We start from the raw sequence: 15,905 nt of genomic DNA on the forward strand, positions 1-15,905 counted from the left end.
TTCAAAATTATGCCAATTGTATTATTCTATACTCTGTAGAAACTAACCCAAATGTCACCTTTCCCAGGTCAGAAAGTATGTGCCCAATGGCCAAGTTCACCAAACTCCATGCTAGACAGGCCTTGTTAATATTGCTCTTAGAAACATGTACATCCTGAATTACCAGAAAGAAACAAGAAAAATGATTCAGAAACCAGCCTGTTGGCATAAACTGCATCACATCAACACCTAAGTAGTTTCTTTATGTGGCTCCATTCTCTGCCCTTCCCAGGGCTTTACCCAGGGACTCTGAGCTAAATTTTTAATATATACATACACATACATATGTATGTACTTATGCATATATGCATATATATGTATGTACATGCATTTAAACACATATATAAATACAAATACACACAAATTATCATAACAAATAACACTGACTGCCTCCCCATAAAAGAAGTAAGGTTTCCTGAAGCTGAATTCCAGGTCTAATAAACAGAACAAGAAAACTTCTAGATGTAAAGTGAAGGCTCTCAACCTGTAGAGATATTTTTCTATGAAACCAATCAAAATAAGAATCATACCCTTCCAGTCTTCAAAGACAGTTCTTTTTACAGGAATTATGCATAGAGATGCAAAACATAAAGTTGTCTTTTGTCTTAGCTCATGAAGGTAAACTCCCTCTAGAATAAACTACTGAGCCTAGATCATACATTGTATGTTGAAGAATTTAAATACTCAATGCATATTATTGAAATTAATTCATAGTCATGCCTAAGAAATTAATTTACCTCTGCCCTGTTTTCCTTATGTATAATGTACCATGAAATCAAAGAAATAATAGTACAAGTTAAAAAAAATACCTATTCCAATGTGGGCAATATGAAAAAAAAATTACTAAGGAAAATAGAGATACTCAAAAGTAACAATCAGTATGGAAATAAATCAATAGTCAAACTTGTGAGTAGCTGTCAATTGCTTAAAACATTACACCCAGACCTAAACCATTTTATCTTTTCAGAAGGTTCACCATCTCTATAGTAAAATAACCATTTACTCCAATATCCCCCAGCATTTTTTGGGGACATGAAGGTTAACAATACATTTTAGAGCTAATTGTCTCTCTGGAGCATTTTTCTCATCAGAGGACTTTTCCATTTTCTACTCAGCACAACCCGCTCTGTGCCCTGCTTGTCAAAGGCAGACTCCAATCCCACAGGCATGCCCATGCCTGGAAAGTCCATCACTAATCCCCAATGGCTGAGCTCACACTCAACACTCTCCATTTCATCTGCAGTTTCTATTGTAACCAAAGGAAAAAGCCAAAGAGCAAGACACAAACAGACCAGAACAGCAGCCACAGACAGTGCTGAAGTCTGAAATGGGACTTAATATTTATGAAAAAAAAACATTCCTTAGGTTGAATCAATAGCTCCAAGTTCCCAGCTGCACCTGGGCATGGGCAACCCCTCCTCCTACACAGCATGCCCTCTTCATTCATTGGTTCAGCATCTTGCATCATGGTTGAATCAGTCTTACCCAAGGAAAGGAAGAAAAGGAATGACATCTGCTCTGTTCTCTGCAATTTATCAGCTCTAGTTTTCTCATCCAAGAAACACATATGTCCAGTCCCTTCCTCACACACAGTCTTTGTTCTAGCACTGCAGAACTGCAATTCTGGGGGAAGAGAGAGTCATACAGTGTTATCTTAGCTCTTGCTTGTTTATGAAGTGTTCTAAACCCAAGGAAGAAACATTTAGATTGGAGACATGTAAAAAAAAGATTTCTGTTCTAACTAATTTGTTTCAAATTTTAAGGATACAGTGAATTTGGAAGCCTGCTAGCAGAGACATGGTTTTTTGCAGTTTGCTCTCTACCTTTTGAGTCCCCCTGTATCCTGGTTAGAAAGACCAGAGAATTCATATAATCCATTCTATCGCTTGTGTCAAAATAGCCCATTTTTTAATTAGTTTTTTTTTATTGTGAAAATACTGTACAGAGGGGTTACAATAACATGGACAAGATAATAAGTACATTTCTTATCAAGCATTGTAACCTCCTCCTCTGTTTAACCTTCCCATTCCTTCTCATCTTCCCCGCCCCCTCCACCAAATCCCCCTGCCCCCCCAACAAAGTTGTAAAGTTCGTTTTCGACAAAACACTTGTACATCTCATTGTTGCAATGGGTCCACCTGTATCCCTATTTAAACGATTTGTTTTTCCCCTTCCCCTCCACAAATTATACTGACATCAAATACAGTGAAAGCAGGGGTTATACTTTGGGGAAGGGACATACATAGCAACAAAGAAATAATCTTATAAATGTTAGAAACAATCGCATGAAAGAAAAAAAAACATTTGAATATATATTTTAGGTTTCATTTCCCTAACATCACCTTATCTGACGTTTACTGCTTAACTCAGACATATACTAGATATTGCAAATAAGGGAAGCCATGGGACCTATTTTTCTCTGGGCCTGGATTACTTCACTTAATATAATTTTTTCCAAGCCTTTCCATTTCCTAACAAATGGGGGCAATGCCATTCTTTCTGATGGAGGCATAGAATTCCATTGTGTGTGTGTGTGTGTGTGTGTGTATATATACCACATTTTCTTGATCCATTCATCTACTGAGGGGCATCGGGCTTGGTTCCATATCTTAGCTATAGTAAATAATATTGCAATAAACATAGTCATGCTGGTAACTTTAGTGTGGTCTTGTTTGTATACATTTGGGTAAATGCCCAAAAGTGGGATTGCTGGGTCATAGGGGAGCTCTATGTGGAGTCTTTTGAGGAACCTCCATACTACTTGCCAAAGTGGTTGAACAAGTTTACATTCCCACCAACAATGCAGTAAGATTCCCTTCTGTCCACATCCCCTCCAGCATCTGTTGTTATTAGAGTTCGTGATTTTAGCCATTCTAACTGGAGTGAGGTGGTATCTAAGTGTTGCTTTGATTTGCATTTCTTTTATGGAGAGGAATGTTGAGCATTTCTTCATGTGTCTATTGGCCATCCTTCTTTCCTCTTCAGAGAAGTTTCTCTTTAAGTCTTTAGCCCACTTATTTCTTGTGCAGTTGTTTCTTTGATGATTTGTTGTTGGGGGATTTAATTTTTTGAGTTCCAAGTATATTTTAGATATGAGACCCTTGTCCATTGTATGGCTAGTTTATCTTCTCCCAATCCATGGGCTTAAAAATAGTCCATCTTGAAGGCCAAATCACCTTCAAGACTTTGCAGGGAAAAGGAATGATATCCCTTATCCATTCTCTTGTTGAGAGTTAACATAATGTGGCAAATTCCTCCCATCCTTAGCCTCATTTTCCTTAGTCCAGAATTTCTGTTTAGCAGACCACTGTTAGGCTCACTTCCAGCTTCATGAAAGATACTCTCCTTACAAGCCATCTAAGTCAATGTTAACACCTCCTTCTTTAGGACAATAGTCTAGATTATTGGGATTGGAATTCAAATTCAGGAACGCTATTTCCAAAATGGAACATCTGGTTTACTCACGCTCCTGAGACCTACACCAAGTATTAGCATTGAACCTTAGCTCAGTCCCCTGCAATAGCTGATCATATACCTCATCCTACCAATGGCTGGTCACTTTTGGTGGGAGGATCATTCAAGCCCAGGAGTTGAAGGACATCCTGGGTAACACACACAGGAAGATTCAGTCTCAAAGAAACAGGTGCAGAACTTCTCTAACAGAGGCTCTGCTTTTAATCCCAAGTACTAAAAAAACAATACTAACCTAATGCATAATAACTTTTTACTAATAATCAATCTCTTTTAATGCACAAATTATAAGTATTCTTTTTAAGCATCAAACTTTAATCTGCAAGTTTATAAAGATTCCAGATTACTGTAGAAGAAAGGCATGCTTAGGTTCCTCGCTCAGTGAAGTAAGCTTAGAAGTAGGAAGCAATTTCAAGTCATTTCTTACCTTAATACAAGGACATCAAAGACATGTTACTAACACTCATTAACTTTGCTATGCCTGTCATCCACCTTGAAAGCTTTTGTGTTGCTGCTGAAGATTTTCCACTATTCACTCATTTGCTTCAATGGGGACTTCTTTTCACATAACAGGATTATTTCCTCCATGCAGTCCTGGAAAGGTATGAAAACAGGAAGCTCCATTATTACTCGACCTCGCTGTTTTCTTTTTTTTTTGTGCTTGTATGAGAACTTGAACTCAGGGCCTGGGTACTATCCTCTAGTTTTTTTCTGTCAAGATTGGTGTTCAATCCCTTGAGCTAAGGCTATATTACCACAGTTTTGATGGCTAAATGGAGATAATTGTGTGCTTTCAAATTCAGTCTTCAGATAGCAGCCTTCTGAGTAGGATTAGAGAGGTGAGACTATAGTGCCCAGCCCCCAGAAGCATTTCTTCCTTAGAAGTGGTGCTGTGGTTGAAGAGGTAAAGCACCAGCCTCGAGAACACAAAGGGCCAGGGCCAGTGGCCAGGCTCTGAGTTCAAGCCCCACCACTGAGAAAAAAAAACACTTAAATGAAATGAAACTATTATTTTAGATATGAGACCCTTGTCCATTGTATGGCTAGTGAAGATCTTCTCCCAATCCCTGGGCTTTCTATTGATTTTGCTAGCTATGTCCTTTGCCATGGAGAAACTCTGCAATTTCATGAAAGCATATTTGAACAAACTTTCTTTGATTTATTGTGTTTCTGGATATCTATTAAGAAAATTTTGGCATACACTAAGGAAACCCAGGGTTTCTCCTATTCTGTCCTGTAATGTTTTCAGGGTGTCTGCTTTGACTCTGAGGTCTTTGGTCCATTTGGAGTTGATTCTGGTGCTGGGTGATATATAAGGATTTAGCTTTAGTTTTCCACAAGTAGTTAACCAGCTTTGCCAGCACTATTTACTGAAGAGGTTGTCTTTCTTCAATTCTATTTTTGAGTTCCCTTATCGAAGATTAGATGGGTTCATTTCTGGGTTTTCAATTCTATTCCATTGGTCCTGAGGTCTGTTTTTGCGCCAGTAACCACCTGTTTTGATTACTATGGCTTTGTAGTAGAGTTTGAAATTTGGTACTGATATTCCTCCAACATTGTTTTTTCTGATAAGGATCATTTTTGTTGCTGCTTAGTGGATAGTGAAGTTAAATAATTACTTGAAATTTAATTATCTTATATTTATAAGGTTATACAAAGTGAAACCTCATTTTAAACTGAGAAATGCATTCTTGCTAAAGTAGCCATTGCATAATCATTTCTCTTCTACTGGAGTTATTGTTTGGCTTTTTATTTTTATTTTTGTTGTCCATGAAGCTTGAACTTTGGGCCTGGCCCCTGTACCTGTGCTTCTTTGAGCTCAAGGCTAGCTCTCTATCACTTGAGCCATAAGGCCACTTCCAGTTATTTTTGAGTAGCTTATTGAAGAGTCTCAAGAACCACTATCCTCAATTCTCAAGTTCCTGAGTAGTTAGTATTACAGGCATGAGCCAAGCCACTAGCACCTGCCTTGGGCTAACTTTCTAAATGAAATTGTGTAAGAAAAAAATTGTCTGTTAGTAAGGATCAGTAAAAAATTCCCTCTGACTTTGGAAACATTTTTTCTTGGTTTGTGTATTTTTCTTGCTGGTGGCAATCAAATTCAGAATTTCATGCAAACTATGCATACTATCACTAGCCATACCTGGAGTTATTCTGTGTTCTATTTATTTTAATTTTGGGGGCTGATTCTGGGACTTGAACTCTGGGTCTGGGCACTGTCCCTAAGCATTTTTGCTTAAGGTTACTACTATGCCACTAAAGCTACAGCTGTGTTTCCAACTTTTTGGTTGTTAATTGGAGATAAGACACATAGATTTTTCTCCCTTGGGTCAGCTTTGAACAGAGATTCTTAAACTTCAGCCTCTTGACTGGCTAGGATTATAGACTTGAGCCACTAGCATACACTTATGTCTTTAAAATATATCCATTAGTAACAATAATAAATGACTTATTATTACTACAGGATCACACCTACAATGCTACCTACTTGAGAGGCTGAGATCTGTAGATCATCGTGTAAATACATCATGGTTATACAATTCAAAGTTCATTAATTTTTGTATGTGCTGGCCCTAAGGATTGAGGGCTTCAATTCAAAGCTTGAGCACTATTTTTGAGCTATAGTACCACTTCCAGGTTTTTCATAGTAGTTTTTCAAAGTAGTTCTTAGGACTACTGGACTTTTCTGCCCAGGCTGGCTTTGAACTGCCATGTGTATCCTCCTGAGTAGGATTTAACCAGAAAAGCCACACTGAAGGTGTATACATGCTCAAATGGTAAATGCTAACCTTGGCTGGAAAAAGTTAAGAGGATTCAAGCCCCAGTATTGGCACATATACACTTATATGCATGCATGTGCATACACACACACACACACACACACACACACACACACACACACACAAAAAAAACCAGACTCCTATACTCAGTTCCCCAGGATGAAAAAAAGGTAAAAATAACAAATTATAAGATGGATGATTATTTTAAGTAGCTTCAATAGTTACTAACATGGCTATATTGTGGCTTAGGTGGTAGAATGCTTTCCTCCCATACACCAGTTCAATTCCCCACGTTGTTCAAACCAAACCACACAAACAAAAACACACAAAGAAGCATATCATACAAAAGATATATAATACTATGTAACAAACATTAATCATTAAAAAATAACTGAAAAACAGCAAAATACAGCCATGTCAAAATCATGCATGGGGGGCTGAGAAGGTGGCTCAGTGGTAGAGTGCTTGTCTTGCATGCTTGAGGCCCTGGGTTCGATTCCCCAACATCACATAAGCAAAAAGAAAAAAGCCAGAAGTGGCGCTGTGGCTCAAGTGGCAGAGCACTAGCCTTGAGCTGAAGAGCTGAGGGACAGTGCCCAGGCCCAGAGTTTAGGCCCCATGACCGGACCTCCAAAAAAAAATCATTCATGGGAATACTCAATATCTAAAGAATGTATTGTTTTCTATCAAATCAATCTATAAATTGAATGGAATTTTATGAGAAGTCTTATCAGGACTTTTTATAGTTTCAGGCTGCATAGCTTAGAAAAAATGAGACCTGGAAAATGACATCTAGGAACTCTGATAGAAATAATACATTTAGAATAATACATGCACTATCTTCTTTGCTTCTAACTCAGGATGCATTCATCATCTTAAGGATGAGCATCTGTTCTATGGCAAAAATATATGCATTCTTTCCTGTAAGAAATTCACTAAAGGGGCTGTGAAGGTGGCTCAGTGTTAGAGTACTTGCCTTGCATGCATGAGGCCCTGGGTTCGATTCCTCAGCACCACATAAGAAAAAAGAAAAAAGCCAGAAGTGGCGCTGGGGCTCAAGTGGTAGAACACTAGCCTTGAGCTGAAGAGCTGAGGGACAGTGCCCAGGCCCAGAGTTCAGGCCCCATGACTGGACCCTCCCCCCAAAAAAAAGAAATACACTAAAGACTGAATCACCAAATAACCAAGAACTCAGATGGTATAACCCCAGAGTGATTAAGAGCAAAGATAAACACCTATATATATGGCTTTATGACAGGACTTGCTTTTATTATATAAATGCCACTGATGTCAAAGAGCTCTTTGCGCCTACTGTTAAGAGCACTCACACTCTGAGTGTGCCTCTGTCTTCCTGTTTATCTGTTTATCTGTTTGTTTGCTTGCTAACTCAATAAAGTATTGCCAAGTTTTCTTACCATGGTGACTACTCTGCAAATTTTTATTCTGTGACCAAGGACCCTAAGTCAAGAGTTTCTACTGATAGAGGGAAACTTCCCCAAACCTCACCTGGACCCAGTGACTGTTGTTCCTCAAAGTTATGAGGTGAGTTGCTGAGTGGTAGAGTGCTTGCCTTAAATGCAAGAGACTCGGTGTTTGGTCCCCGCTAACAGAGGAGGGGAAGGATTTGTAAAGATCAAAAGACACAAAGAATATGAAAGAACAATTTTGGGGACACACCATAACTCAAAATGAGGATTTGTTATACTAAAGCCTAGTAATCAAGACAATCTGGTATTACAGCTGAAGAAAAAGAATTACACAGGGTAGAGAATTGAGTACAAGCCCATGTAGAATCCTGAGATTTGACATTAGACTATTCAACAAATAGCTATTTGGATGAGCTATCTATTTATATGGAATAAGATACAAAATAGACCTTAACTTAAAGCCGTAGCAAACAATTCCTAAAAACAAAGAGGCAAAGGTAGAAAGCAACACTTAAAAGCTTTAAGAATGAAATAAGAGTACATTTTAAGAATGGAGATTTTCCCCAAGGAAATGAATACAAAGGTCGGAAAATATCAATAAGTTTACATTACAGCAACACCTTTGGTTGAGTAAGTAATATCAAGAAAAATATAAACATCCTCTCTTAAGGCTGAAGACATTTAAATAGTATGTATTCAACAAAGGAACATTTCAATCAAGAAGATGACAGATAGGATACATGATATTGAATAAAATATCTGAGCATGCAATTCACAAGAAAAGGCATATGTGATGTGGCAAGATTTATGAAAAATATTCTATCAGGAACAATAAAGAGATATCACACTTGTCAGACTAGGGAAAAGTTAAAAATATACTGGACAATACCAAATGATTGGATAAGGATTATATAAGAATATATGTGGATATTGATACCAACTTTATCATTATGCAAACTGCATATAGAGGAGTAAAAGTTATCAAACACCACTGACTAAAATTCATGAAGAAAATTTTCATACATAATATGAAGTACATCACAATTAATATGCACTGTCATAAGTATTTGTGATGATTTTTAGTACACTGGAAAATTTTTCAAGGAAGAAAAAAGGGGGTAAGAAGCCTTAATAAGGACCCTCATTTGTGAAATAACTTCAAGTACCCCACTACTTACTAGTTCGTAATGTTTTCTTTTTTGTTTTGCAATTCAGTTCCCACAGGGCAAGGGCAGGAGAGGAACAGCTTCCTTTGAATTGGGGTCATCTGCAAATGGTACCTGCATCTAGGACAACACAAATCATGAAGCTAGAGGTTTGCAAGATTAAGAAAAACAGGCTACTGGGCATGACCTGTTTGTGGAAGGGGAAGCACTGGATGGGGTGAGCAACAGTATCCCCTGCTCAGGGCTCATAATCCCAGTATATAGGCTATAGTTGGGAAGGGTGGTGGACATACTCCAAGCTCCAATGTGCCATCTCTTCTGCCCGCTAGAGCCCACCCTTAGTCCAACTGGCACCACATAGACACAATCATGTGTCCACATTCCATGAATGGGTTCCCATAGAATGGCAGGGTAGGAGCAATCTTTACATGAAAATGGATATATCTCAGATGGCACTGTCTCTGAGGCTGACAAATCATGAATAAAGAATTCCTTTACATGAACAAGAAGAGGTCCTCACTATGAAGTCACTGTACCAGGTAAACGACTAGTTAGGGAGGTAGCAACATACCCAGATCCAAGTTAATAACCCCAGGCTACAAAGGAATTACAGGGGTATGGACACAGGACCAGGCCCAATATGCCCACAATCAGGCCTATCTGGCATCATGTATGTGCCCTCTTATGAAAGTGTGTACTGGCGCATAGGCCTATCAGAAGGGACCAGCAAGACAGTAGTCCACATGGTGAAGAGCAAGCTACCAGGCACGACCTCTCTTTAGCAGGAGTAAGCACATTTAGGAAGGTAGGCAGCACCCCAAGTCCCAGGCATATAAGCCCGGCTCCACAGGCCTGTGAAAGGGATGTTTTACAGTCTCCAACCCCATCCTTTTTCTCTTGGGTCCAAAAACACCTAGGACCTATCTAATTTAAAAATAGGTTAAGTGCTTTCATGGGAACATGTGTATACACATGCACAAAATCCCTGACCCATTATTTCATTTTCACAGGACAGAGGAGGGAATGGAATCACTTTGAATTGAAGGCCTCCCAAGGCTACACTGAAATTAGCCAGCTAAGGAAAAAGGACAAGCTATGGCTTCCCTTCTTCTGGATCCAATATATTGCACAACAAGGCCACTATGGCACCACATTTGTGCCCTCCTGTGAATGTGTATACACACATGCACAACACATATCACAACTGGATTCCCACAGTTCCAACCGGGAGTGGAACCACTTACTGAGAAGGACATAGGCACATATAGCTGCACATGGGCTGACTCATACCAGGAAGCCAGAGGTCCCAAAGTGAAGAAAAACTGGCCGCCTTGTATGGCTTCCCTGTAACAGGATAAGCCCTGGTTAGAAAGTGCAGCACCATGCCAAACTCCAGCCCGGTAATCCCAAGCAGCACAGGCCATACTCTGCAAGGGAGACATGAAAGACCTACTCTCTATGCTTTTCTTCCCTTGGGCTGGCATCAGCACCCAAGTGGGAAAATCTTGCCACAGGTCCTTGTGTTCCACAAACTGGTGTATACACAAGCACAATGATATACTCACTCAACCCCACACAAATATTCAGTTACCACAAAGGGAGAGTGGTCCTATTTGCATAGAAACTAGGGCATCTGGAATGGCACTGTCACCTCGGTCTTCAGAGAAGGACCTGCAAGATGTTAGTCCAAGAGGGAAAGAACAGGGTTTTGGGTATGCTCTCCCTGTAGGAGAAGGAGCACTGGTTGTGGAAGGTGGACGCATGCCCACTTCGAATCCCACAACCCTGGGCTATACAGGACACAGCTAAATAGCAAAACAGGACAGCTCGTAGTCAAGGAATCTCCAAGTCTTCTTTCACTTTGGTACTATAATATATAGTATACAACCAGTCAAATCTGACACTATGTACATGCCTTAGTGAGAATGTGTGTACATACATGCACAACTGCTCACCAGTGATTTGGTTCCCACAGTGTGGCAGGAGATGTCTAACATAAAATGAAATGGGGGCATGTGGGATGGCATCTGTTGTGGCCTGGCACAGATCAGGAATTTAGATTTCCTTAAGGTAAACAAGAGGCTCTCAATCATTTATTCACTTTAGCAGGTGAAGCACTAGTTAGGGAATATGTTGGAAGCATCCCCTGCTCCAGACCAATAATCCTAGGATACACAGGCATATGCTGGGTAGGTATGTGGGGCCACTGGAGCACCGTGTATGTACATTACTTCAAATGTCTGCAAACCCTCTCACACTTGACTCTTTTGGCATAGAGGATGAGTAGAATGAACTTACTTCAAATCACATCTATCCAGGATGGCACCCCCAACTGGGCCCACAGGACCACGAAGAGGTCATGAAGCTGTAGTTGAAGGAGCCCTTGGGTATGACTGCCCTGTTAAGAGGTGAAACACTGGTTGAGAAGGGTATCAGCATCTGCAGCTCCAAGCCCATAACCTCAGCCTACACAAGTCATAGCCTGGGAGGCATGAAAAACCATGCCTCGACTGAACATTAGATGCTACATGAATGAGAAAATTTCCATCCATCATAAGCACAGCCATGTAATGTATATTATCTAACTATTTGAAGTAGGTGGAACATGGGTTTTTCTTGTAATTTTCAAAAATATAAAAATTAAGATCTTTTTTGTTTTTGGTTTGTTTCTTTTTATCTTTTGATTTGTTTTGTTTTTGTGCCTGTCTTGGCACTTCAAATCAAGATCAAAATGCTGTTCCAAAACCTCTCTGTGCTGAAGGTTAGCCCTGTACAACTTGAGCCACAGCACTATTTCCAGCCTTCTCTGAGTAGTTTGTTGGAGATAAGAGTCTCATGAACTTTTCTGCCATGGCTGGCTTCAAACCACAATCCTCATTTCACAGCCTCCTGAGTAATTAGAATTACAGGCCTCATGGATAGTTTTTTTAAACAGTTGTACAATGTATCAATTGGTTTTTACAATGCCTCTTAGACTTTGTCATAGTGTCCATCGACTCTTCTAGTCTATAAAAACCCCACCCATCCCCTTTCTTTCCTAGTTCCATTTTCACATATGTGCATTGAATCTTATGTTGTATTTTCCAAGCCATCTACTCCCTATTACTTTGCCTCTTTCCATTTCTCCTTTAACACCTACCCAAGGACAAGATATGCTTCATCTTTTTACTGTTCACATGTGATACTGTTATGTCAGAGAGGTTAGAACATAAAATTGAGTCATTATGTCGAAAATGAACTTTAAAACTTTGGTGCAGAGGGGTGGTCGCCTGGGAGGATTGGGGGGGCGGGGGAGGATGGGAAGGGATGGGAAGGGGACAAAAAGAAGGAGGCTACAATGCTTGATAAGAAATGTACTCATTATCTTGCCCATGTAATTGTAACCCCTCTGTACAATACTTTCACAAAAAAATTAATTCAACATAAAATTTTACTGCTTTCTGTACTATATAGTCTGAACTCATATATAATTAATGGACATGTGTTTTACTTTTTTCAAATTTCATGGTCATATTTTAGATCTAATATACATATGAAAGGACTTACACTCCATTTCTCTTTCTGAGTCTTTCAACATCCCTTGCACATGAGCATGCGTGTGCGTGTATGTGTATGTGTGTGTGTGTGTGTGTGTGTGTGCGCGCACACACACACACACACACATGCTAGTTCAGGTTGACAAACTCAGAGCCTTATTCACTTTTTGCTTTTTTCCTCAAGGCTAGTACTTTACCACTTAAACTACAAATTACTCCCTGCGTTTTGATGGGTACTTAGAGATAATTTTCCTTAGTAACTGGTATTATTATGTATGAACCACCCAGTTCAACATATTATCACACTCTAAAGTCATTTTCAACTTCCCAATTTTTAAAGGAAATTATTGATAGGGCTTAAAACTCCAAATAAACCAGTAATCTACTGTAACTTTTGCATTCCCTTTTTCAAGCCAATTAGATTATAAGTAGCCTATTATCTTTGAATGCATAGTCTTTGATATCACAAAAATTATGTTCCTAAATACACCTTTTTCCTATCATACCTTTTCCTTTTTGGCTGTCATTTATGTGGCATTTATTATTATTTGTACCTGGAAGAAACATTGCATACATGTACTTTTGTTTTCCAAAAGTCTAAAATATTTGTCTAAAATATTTGTAAGTCAAATACAACTGAGTTATTTCTAACTGCCTTTGGAATATAAAGAAAACTTCATTGTATGTATGTTTATATATGTATATATAGTATGTATGTATGTATATGTATATATGTATATATATATCTATATCACATTTTCTTGATCCATTCATCTATTGAAGGACATATGGTTTGGTTCAATATCTTAGCTATGTTAAATAATGCTGTTATAATCATAGTTGTACTGGTAGCCTGAGTATGGCCTTGTTTGTGATCCTTTCGTAAATGCCCCAAAGTGGGATTTCTGGTTCATAGGGGAGCTGAAATGTACTCATTACCTTGCTCATGAACTGTAACCCCTCTATACAGCATTTTTAGAATTAAAAAAGTACAAAAAAGACAGAAGCAAAGCCAAGAATGTGCTGAACCTGACTGTCACTCATGAATGCTCACAGATGGCTAGGAGAAGGGCCAGGCTAGTGCTACTATGACAGGCTTGGCTTTGGCTTCTTCTTCAAAATAAGAAGTGAACAATAGGAGACTATTTTGTAACTAATCAACACTCAATTAACTAGGGGTAGAAAACAAAACAATAACAAAAAAGAAATATAAAGAAAACTAAAATATAAAGAAATCTGTGTTTAAGAGCATAGGGAGTTTTAGGCTCATGATTTGGGTATGATGTCAACTTAGCTCATCTCAGAGAAAACAAATGTAAAAACCCAATGAATTTTTTTTAACATACCTCTTAATTTTTCTATCCCCAATTTTCTTGTCTTCTGTTCTTGATTCTTGAACAGATAACCATTTGAGGGGATGTCGTGCATAGATGGGTATGGAGGAAGCATCAGCAAACATGGAATAGCAAATCCGGCCATACCTATATAGACTGTCCATCCAAACTGTTCAGCCATTTATGCATAGATAAATCCAACTATTGCAGAAAAAAGAATAAGTCCTTGAAACATCTGTTCAGCTAGCTTCTTCCCCTTGTAAACCTGGTTGTAACCCGGCGTCCAGCCCATGAGGGCTATGGAAGTGGTTGAGTCAAGGCATTGCATACTCCTGAATGGTTCGCTTTCAGGGTAACCGGGGGCAAGGAGCCACGGTTGAGATCTGGTAAATTGTTCTAAGCCTTGCTTTTGAGGGTTAATTGCTGCCCATACTGGCTGCGTCTCCATGGTGACTGCATTTTCTCAGCCTCTTTTCATTCTTTTCTAACACCTGAAACGGCACCAATTTAGACATTTTAAGATATTACTTCACTCGTCCCACTTTCACCTATGCAATCTTGTAGAGGTCCAGTAGTGTCCCAATCTGGGCAGATTTTAATCCTGGTGGTCTTGTAAATGCTGCCATAGTCTTACAGTTTCTCATACAAGGCTGGTTAAGGATCTCGTACTTCCTAAAGAGGCAAATGAAGGGATTTTTAAATGCTGTCCAACTTCCATATTGAACCACATAAATATCAAATCCCAAGGTCAAGTTATAGTTTTTTTTCATTTCTTCAACAGAAAAAGCCAATCCCAAAACGAATTATAGTTCTTGAAAATCAAGCTGCATAATGAGCATAGAAATTTAGGGAGTTTTTCAAAACTTAAGATTTTGATTGTTTGAATGCTTACTTCTCTGCCAATGAATATGTTAAAACATTATCTCCAATCAGGATAAATTACAAATATTATACTTATGTTTGTAAATAGGAATAAGTAAGGACATGAAGGGAATTTGTCATGCATGAGATTCAGAAACTTACTTAAGCTCTGAGACAGCTTACTTTATGCCCACTTTCACATGCACCACAGCACAAACTTGTCCCTTAAATATGAAATAGACTCTCATAAGACACCAAGTATTCAGTTGTCTTTTTCTTGGGGTAACAATTTCCATATGTGTGTGAAAATACTTTTGTTTGGCTGGGCACCAGTGATTCACACTTGTAATCCTGGTTACTCAGGAGTCTGAGATCTGACTACCATAGTTAGAATCCAGCACTGGCAGGAAAGTCTCCATGGAATATTAATCTCCAATTAACCACTCAAAATTCGGAAGTGATGCTTTGTTTCAAGTGGTAAAATGCTAGCTTTCAGTACAAAGCTGCTCAGGTACAACTCCACGGCCCCAAATTCAAGCCAGGGAATTGAAAATAAAATTAAAATTTGTGTTCGAGTCACCCAGTTTAGGTTATGTGTTTATATGGGAAGTCAGGCTAACTAACAAATATTTCAATTTAAGAACATCTTTCAGAAGCAAAGTGTCATTTAGAGAAGATTCCATAGTAAGCTCTGCTCACACACCCAACATTGTGAACAACACGTCCTGCAATATCAATCAGAACAAGAGCTCAAATATCAGGTGAGGGAATTGTATTTTCATTCATGTAGCACAAAGGGATTCATTCAACTCTAGGAAATCATTCTGAACAGAGGAACATCAAACATGGGGGAAGAGGAATGAATTGTGAGCAAACTCTACATTGAAATTCCAATTCCAAGGCCAGTAGGACAAAAAGGAGTAATCACTATTATATTCACAATATTTTTAGATTAAAATTGTGGATAGGAAAGAAAACAGGAGTAAAAAGGATTAAAGTACATTTCTTTCTTTGTGTACACTTTTGATATATGTATGTGTGCACATTTTAAGGAAATTAATATAAGGAAGTAAAAACGAATTGTTCAAAGGAGTAAACAATGGTAGCAACATGGAAATTCAAATGAGAATATTAACTTTTTCAACATATGGTATAATATATATATATATATATATATTTAAAATTTCTCAATTCATGCCTGTTAACTTAGTGATGTCTTCTAAATAGAAGAAAATAGTTACGTTGAAGGAAATCTAGTCGAGTACTAAACTGAAAGCAAGGATGAGGAGAC

The 15,905-nt window shown here is 38.6% G+C and overlaps 1 long non-coding RNA gene across 1 annotated transcript; it reads right to left on the reverse strand.

The window, feature by feature from the left end:
- Nucleotides 1-3,864: 3,864 nt before the first annotated feature.
- LOC138830195 (uncharacterized) lies at nt 3,865-14,126 on the reverse strand. Its single transcript, XR_011372910.1, has 4 exons — nt 13,766-14,126; nt 11,182-11,281; nt 8,896-9,003; nt 3,865-4,104 (listed from the first exon to the last, which is right to left on the reverse strand). It is a non-coding gene; the product is annotated as an uncharacterized lncRNA (long non-coding RNA).
- Between the last annotated feature and the right edge of the window lie 1,779 nt (nt 14,127-15,905).

This window comes from Dipodomys merriami, unplaced genomic scaffold, assembly GCF_024711535.1.
Source record: "Dipodomys merriami isolate MVZ:Mamm:240054 unplaced genomic scaffold, mDipMer1.0.p SCAF_1850, whole genome shotgun sequence".
Lineage (NCBI taxonomy): Eukaryota > Metazoa > Chordata > Mammalia > Rodentia > Heteromyidae > Dipodomys > Dipodomys merriami.